This window comes from Echinops telfairi, unplaced genomic scaffold (genome assembly GCF_000313985.2).
Source record: "Echinops telfairi isolate 266 unplaced genomic scaffold, ASM31398v2 ScPeMD7_9;HRSCAF=40, whole genome shotgun sequence".
NCBI classification, from domain to species: domain Eukaryota; kingdom Metazoa; phylum Chordata; class Mammalia; order Afrosoricida; family Tenrecidae; genus Echinops; species Echinops telfairi.
The window spans coordinates 10,868,249-10,876,557 of NW_022103906.1; the positions used below are offsets into that span (position 1 = coordinate 10,868,249).

Sequence of the window (8,309 nt, forward strand, 5' to 3'; positions counted from 1 at the left end):
CCAGTGTTGAGAGTGGTGATACCAGGATGGTGGCGGGAAGGTGAGGTAGAAAGGGGGAACAGATCACAAGGAGCTACATATAACCCCCTCCCTGGGAGACGGATAACAGAAAAGTGGGTAAAGAGAGACATTGGACCATGTAAGACATGACAAAATAATAATAGTTCATAAATTATCAAGTGGGGGGCACACGGGGAAGGAGAGGGGAGAAATGAGGAGCTGAAACCAAAGGTTCAAGTCCATAGAAAATGTTTTGAGAATGACGATGACAGTAATTGTACAAATGTGCTTGACACATGGATGGATGGATGGATTGTGATAAGAGTTGTATGAGCCCCCAATAAAATGATTTTTTTTAATGCAAGACCTCAAAAAATTAGTTTATGACTCAGAATTGTTCCTCTCCACAGAAATCTTTAGTAAAAGGCGAAAGATTTATGCAATCTGAAGAGAAACCAGAGTATAAAATGATTTTTTTTTAAAGTAAGTAAGTAAACCTAAAACTAGGCTTTGAAATCTGCAGATTTGTTCCTGGTTGCCATTACTGTGTTGTGCAACTTTGTCAATAGATATGATCTTTCTAAGCCACTAGCTGCTGGTTTTTGTAGGGTTTTTTATGCCATCTAATTTAGTTCTCTTTTTCCTGGGATATTTTTTTTAAAAATCATATTAGGGGCTCATACAACTCTTATCACAATACTTACATACATCAATTGTGTAAAGCACATTTGTACATTCATTGCCCTCATCATTCTCAAAACATTTGCTCTCCACTTAAACCCCCGGCATTATGTCCTCATTTTTCCCCTCCCTCCCCGTTCCTCCCCCCTCATGAGCCCTTGATAATTTATAAATTATAATTGTGTCATCTCTTGCCCTGTCCAATGTCTCCCTTCACCCACTTTTCTGTTGTCTGTCCCCCAGGGAGGAGGTCACATAAAGATCCTTGTAATTGGTTCCCTCTTTCCAACCCACTCTTCCTCTACTAATAAGAATGTCCATGTAATAGATTTTCTTAGCATTAGATGTGAGAATGCATATATTCACTTAACAGGGCGCTTGGTGTTTATTGTACTTGCTACACAGTAATCAATTGTGATCTTAAATATTAATGTGCCATACATTTTCATATTTTTCTGGATATGTAATAATGACTACCTTTCTTAAGGTATTCTTGGGCTAGATGCTTCCCTAGAAAATTTTAAATGTCATCTCATCATTTTAAATGTCTGCAAAAAACAAACTCACTGCCATCAAGTCAGTGCCAAATCATAGACTGGCCCCTGTGAATTTCTGAGACTTTACTTCCTTACAGGAGTAGAAAGCCCTGTCTTTCTCCCTTGGAGCATCTGGTGGCTTAGAACTGCTGACCTTTTAATTAGCAGCCCAAAGGATAGTCACTATGCCACTGGGGCTCCTAAGTCCCTGCAAAGTTTATATTATTTTTCAGTTTACTAAATGAAACAATATTGTGCCGCTTTAAAAGTAGAGTTTCCAGAGTTTGACAGATTTCCATTTCATCACTGGTGCTATGATTTACTAATTGTGGGCCCTGGCACAAGTTGTTTAGTCTCTCTGAGTCTTCATTTTTCACCTGAAAAAATTGATTATACTGGAATCAAGTTTATATGGCTTCTGCGGGAACTGAAGGTGGTCTGCATATGTAGATTACCAGGCACAGTTCCTAGAACACAGTAAGTGTGAACAAACTTCAGCAAAGTTTATTATTTTAGCAAGGAAGCTGACACTCAGGAGGTAATAAGTAATTTGCCAAATGTAATAAGAGTTGATAAGTGTCAAAGCAATGATTCAAAAGCTGGTAAAACTCGAAAGTGTCTTCCCTCCAGCACACTATAAGCTGAAGTACGTAAACTTGATCCCTTTCATTTTAAATACTGCAAAGCTATTTCACTTGCACTTTACTGTGGGATATGTTAGCTAATAGATTGTGGTCATCAAGTATCCATCTTTACTGCAATTTATCAGCTGTGTTTTATTCTCCTAAGTGTGCTTACGGATACCTTACAGAGTCATCTATCTTAACTCCAGTCCTTTGCAATAAGATGCTGAAGAAGACACAACGAGTATTCTAGCGATGGAGATAATATACATGAGGCCAAGAATTAGCTGACCTCACAAAGCCCAGTACCTTCATAAAAGTTATATGGACATGATGTGAAAAGTGAGGGCACCTCTACTTATTAAGAGATACATTATCTTCCAAATGGGACCTTCTGCCAATGACTGTTTTTACAAATTGATTAGTTAAAATGAAGGTAGGTCAATGTTGGACACATTCATATTATCATTAGTTATTGATTTTAAACTTATGTATATTTGTAAGCAGGCTGTGTACTCAACATCTAGGTGTTCTGAAATGTGAACTCAAGGTTAAAAGCAATTTTCCCTAATAACGTTAGGAGAAAGGCTTTTCATAAATAAGTCCAATAATCTGTAAAAAGGATCACCTGCCCTAAGTGATCATTTGTAGTCACTGGAAGATGTTGCATAAGCATAAAGCTCATTGTACTTAGTATGAAGACTAGTAAGGTATAAGGCGGTGAAGAGTTAGACTAATTTATGCACCAGCCACAATGCTAGAATCTTTCATATATTATTGTCATTTATAATGTTTCTATAACATATCCGCACTTTGGAAAGGGCCTTTTGGCTAAGATCACGTGTGGGAAGTCATCTACTTCCTAAAACCTAAAGTGAAAAAACTGAAGTGTAAGGAAATGACATAAGTTGTCCAAGAGCACAGAAGTGAAAATTGGAATCAAAGTATAACTCTAACTCCCATAATATTTCAATAGAAACTTAAGAATTTTCAATGCTTCCAGTACTTTTCCGTGAAAGAGATGTTCTAGGTAGTGGATTCTAGCTCCCCTACAAGGCAAATCTCTATAGTAAGAGTGAAGTTTTCAAGCTCTTGTACCATAGAAGAAGTTGCTAGTCCTTAAGGTCATTGATGGCTCAGAGTCTTTGCACATCAATCAAATTTTTGCTTCAGTGTTATATGTATTTTTCAGAAGCAGACACCAATACCTACACTATTGTGATTCATTAATAAATGATCATGCTAGTTTATTCGCTACTCTATTGCTAACTTGATCATCACGTGTCACTCTCTTGACTCTGTAGGTACCTGAGGTCATTAGTTTATTGTGCCAATCTTGCCAATAAATACATGACGGGTTAATTGAAGGGCGGAGGGATAAATGACTTGGTGAGCCTCGCCTTTCGAGTTCTTGGGTCTCTTGCTTTCTGATGGCCGCAACAGGGTGCAGCTGCCTTAGCTAGTTCCCTGCTTCAGCTGGCAAGGCTCACTTCCTGCAAGACATCCCCAAAGAAAAGCTGCATGGACCTACCCTGATGCAGCCCCAGGTGCTGGAGCAGCCGTGTAGAGACCCCTGCCAGCACTGAGTTGCTTACACATTCACTGATTTGCCTTTCCTCCTGCAGTCAGCATCATTGCGTGTGTTTTGTGAGATGGAGGAGGACTTTGCGGATTGGTGTCAGACATATGGGTTAATGTTGGACTTGTGGGCTTGGGCAGCACTGGGTTGGGATGTTTTCTTGTTGTGCACTTAGGCTTTATATAAAACTCTCTCTTATACATAAGTTTCTGTGGATTTGTTTCTCAAAAGTACCCAGACTAACGCAGTACCCAAACAAAGTGGTCTTTCTAGACTCTGAAAGATGTGTATGACACCTCTCTGTCATCACTCAGCAGCACTTTTCAATTCCTACAACTAAGCAATCCCAAGAAGCTTAATTTAAACTGCTTTGGAGACCATAGAACTGAGCAAAGAAGTCACACTCAGGCTAATAAGAGGGCCAGTGCTGCTGAGAGAGTGAGACAGTGGCAGGCTTCCTGGCCCAGGGAGCAGCGGCCAAGGGACCACATGGCCGAGAGGCTGAAGACTAGAGAGTCTTGGTTGCTGGCTGAGGAAAGTGTTGCTCGGGTGTTGCCATAACTTAATGTTTTCTGATCCTGGCTTGTGATAACCTATTAACGTCTCAAGAAAATTCCCTTGTTTGTGAGTATGGTCTATGAGCTCTGTGTGGTCATGAAAATGAATTATGAAACACAGCAGAGACGTTCAATGTTGTGGGAGGAATGGTTGGTATCAGAATAGGGTAAAAGAAGGATAGAGGTGGACGTATGTCTGAGCTTTGCCTTATGGCGATCGGCCGTGGGTTGGTGTGGAAATGGATTCTCATTCTCACTGTGTAGCCAGAGGAAGTCAGGTATGGCCTCTGCTGTTTGTGCAAAGGGCCTTATAGTTATTGCGGGTGGGAGCAAGAGGTTCAGCTCCTCACTCTCTCTGTTCATAGTGCCTTTGCACCATGACATGCCCATATCACAAAGCTCTTAGCATTTCTGCATTCTCTCCACCCTTCAGAGATTATTCATGTTTGTATTATATAGCATGTCCAGGATTTTTAGTTGTACTTAGAAAGAGGAGGAAGAGCACTGGTGGCAAGGTGGTTGGTTACTCGTTGGGCTGCTAACTGCAAGGTCAGCAGTTTGAAACCACCAGCCACTACGCAGGAGAAAAATGGGGCTTTCTACTACAGTAAAGCGTTGCAATCTCAGAAACTCATAAGGGCAGTCATAACCTGTCCTAAAGGGTCACTGTGAGTGAGGTAGTTAGTTTATTGTGGCAACCTGGCTGATAAACACATGTGGGGTTAATTGAAGGGCGGAGGGATAAATGGCTCTGTAAGCCTCGCCTTTCTAGTTCTCTGATCTCTTACTTTGTGATGATCTCACCAGGGTGCAGCTGCCTTAGAAGTTCCCTACTTCAGCTTGCAAGGCTGACTTCCTGCAAGACATCCCCAAGGAAGAGCCACATGGATCTACCCCTATGCAGCCCTGGGTGCTGGAGCAGCCGTGTGGAGACCCCTGCCAGTGCTGAGTTGCTTACACGTTCACTGATTTGGCTTTATTCCTGCAGTCGGCATCATAGTGTGTGTTTTGTGAGATGGAGGAGGACTTTGTGAATTGGTGTTGGACATATGCGTTAATGGGTTAATGTTGGACTTGTGGGCTTGGGCAGCACTGGGTTGGGATGTTTTCTTGATGTACACTTAACCTTTATATAAAACTCTCTCTTCTACATGAGTTTCTGTGGATTTGTTTCTCTAAAGTGCCCAGACTAACACAATGAGTCAGCATCAATTCGATGGCAGTGAGTAAGCGGAGGAATAGAGGGAAGTATTTTACTTCATGTCCCAGAAATTCCATGTCAAACTAAAAGTCAGACTACTACTTGACCAGGATTGAAAGGTAAGTCAAATTTAGTCTGACCTACCAAAAAAAAATTTCCGCATTGGTCCTCCCTGTACTATCTACATTATAAGCCTGCAATATCACATCAAAACCACATACCACAACCACCTAGTTCCTGGAAACATGTAGGACTGGGAATTGAATAAGAAAATCATCATTCATCTCTGGATTTAATTCTGGTCTTTCCAACTGCCAGGATAAGCCACATGCTGTGCTATATTCCTGGCTAGTAACCAGCAGAGAGGAAATGAACACAGTTATGAATTATCCTGTAGATGTTCTTCAATTGGAAAATCCAAGTGTTATTTAAAGTAATTTCTTTGCCAAAATAATCATTTCTCATCACTGATATTTCATTCTGAAAATAACCTTAAAAGTCATCTTGTTTATACTGCATGGACACGTTTATGTTAGTTACTAAACCTGTTTTTAACCTGCAAAGGTTAATTTTTAATCACCACTGCCTTACAATGATCAACGTCAGCTATTTTAAAAATGCACTTTCCTTTCTGAATGCAGTGAAAGTAGAAAAGCAGTTACTTCCAAGTCCTACTTGGATAGCAATGTCTTTTTACATATACCAAATAATAGCTTAGCATAAAATTAAAGCAAATTCCTACATTCTGCTGAAAAAATGTGTTTTAAATAGAACGGAATGCTAAATTCTGGTATATGCAATAAAAGAAACATTTCAGTGAATGAAAAAAATGTTAAATCATAAGCTTAACATAAAACCAGAATTTTGTATTTACTCTTAAATATCTTTTGCACATTCTAGTTCGTTTTCCACAAGCTCCTGAGATATGTTATTTTTGTGATTAAATTTTGTTACTGTGCAAAACACTGACCAATTACTTGAGAGACATCCAAACCCTCCCTCCCCCCTTTTTTTTCTTTCTTATATTCGGGAATGGATTTGAGGGTCACACTAAATCCTAGCTCCACTCTAAGAACAATTAGCTCTTACAACATGGCGCTACCCAATACTCACCCTCCTGAAGGAAACATGGAAGATCTGGGTGCTACAGCAAGGTTTGGTGAAGAAACCAGATGGTGCCTGGCTATCAGTAAAAATCATGTCTGGGGTCATAAAGGCTCATTTTCAAACAAGCACCCATTTAAGTGGACATCAATTAAGCCTACCTGGAAGAAGCACACCAGCCTGTGTGATCCAAGGATTTCAAATAAAATAATCCAAATCTGAATGAAGGGATGGTATCAGAGTTTAAATTGTGAAGTTCTGATTTTCAGAAGGCTATGGATGCGAGTGAAAGGCCAAAATATATTTGCAGGATCTATACATAGAAGAAACCCCTGGTAGTTTCCCTCGGGTCCCAGCTGAGAGATGGGTAGAGCCTGGTTATCAGACAGAGATTATAGAGATGATTATAGTAGATTAAAATGGAAACTATTACTTGAATGGTTAAAATCCTATTATTTGATCTCCCTTGACACATTTGGAATTTGCTCTGGATTTGAATATCTACTTTCTTTCAAGCTAGGGTTTATGGCTGCTGTGTTTTGTTATGTTGGTAGCCTTCTTGACTATCTGTTATGTATATGTCTATGGTTTGGGATATACAAAACGCAGGTAACCAGAGTCACTGTCCCTGCGGGGACAGCAGGGGAGGCTGGGGAAGCTAATAACAAGGAGGACAAGAAGGAAGAACACATTTTAAAACTGACCGTGGTCGTGATTTACAGCATTTCTTGATATGACTGAACTATTGCATTGTTTGATGTGTGGATTATGTCCTAATAAGAAAGTTTAAAATAAATTGTCTTCCTCCCCCTAAAATACCCTTACTACTCACTGCCTTTCCTACTCTCACCTCAACTAAGTTTGCCAGTCCATCTGCCAACTGTCCCTTAAACTCCTCTTCCCATCCTCTTTCTTTATTCTCGTCACCTTGCATGCATTTATTCACATGTGCATGTAGAGCATCCACTATGCTAAACTGGATCAAAATGACTAAGGTGGAAGCCTAGAACTTTATGCATTTGTTCATGCTCCTTTGTTCATGTTCATGTTCTGGAATGTCCTTCCTCTCTTCATGACCTGCCCAAATTCCATCCATCTGATGGGCTCTATTTCTTCCATGAAAAAACCTGATCAGATTTCCTGTATGACTTCCATGCTTTAGGAAATTAGACTAGACACAAACAAATTCTTATGATGCTAAGATTGCAACTTGTTTTTAGAAGAGGATTCCTGTCCTACAGCAGGTGGAGCTTCCCAACTGAATTGTAAGAAACAGAGTGCCCACCAAGGCAAAACACTAAGGGGGTGCAACAGAACAGCAAGAGAACAGAGCACGAGGTGCCCAGGGAATGCTGAAGGTGGACTTCGGGGCCAGGGCATGGTGCCCAAACAGACTGGACTGGAAAACACTCCTAATGGTCAACAAACAGTTCTTGAACTAACTACAATCTTTTCTTTCTTGTTGTGTTTTGTCATTGGTTTGTTGTTGTTGTTGTTGTTTGGTTGTATATTGTTGCTTCGTTTTACTCTGTCTTGTTTATGTGCATGTTATTATCTCCGCAGATCTGTCTAAATAAGATAGGCTAGATGAAAAATCTGGAGGAGAAAACAGCGGGACCAACAGTGCCAGGGAGACATGGGAGAAGGAGAGGTGGGGGGAAAGGAAGTGGTGTTAACAAACCCAGGGACAAGGGAACAACAAGTGACCCAAATCAGTGGTGAGGTACGTGTGAATGAGGGGGAGAGTGCAGTGTGGAGACCCAAAGCCCATTTGTAGGCCATTGGACATCCCCTTACAGAAGGGTTTGGGGAGGAGACCAGCCAGTCAGGGTGCGACGTAGCAATGATGAAACATACAACTTCCCTCCAGTTCCTGAATGCTTCCTCCTCCCCCACTATCATGATCCCAATTCTACCTTAAAAATCTGGATAGACATCCTGGCACACTAGGCCTTGAGGACGATGACCCCAAATAGAGCAGCCAGTCCACAGAGAGGACCACATGGCCAGCCCCACTATGAGACGAGA

General features: G+C 40.8%; 1 non-coding gene across 1 annotated transcript; it reads right to left on the reverse strand.

Annotated features, from left to right (window-relative positions):
• Positions 1-348: 348 nt before the first annotated feature.
• Positions 349-464, reverse strand: LOC115868326. The gene has a single exon (XR_004045508.1). It is a non-coding gene; the product is annotated as a U5 spliceosomal RNA (small nuclear RNA).
• Between the last annotated feature and the right edge of the window lie 7,845 nt (positions 465-8,309).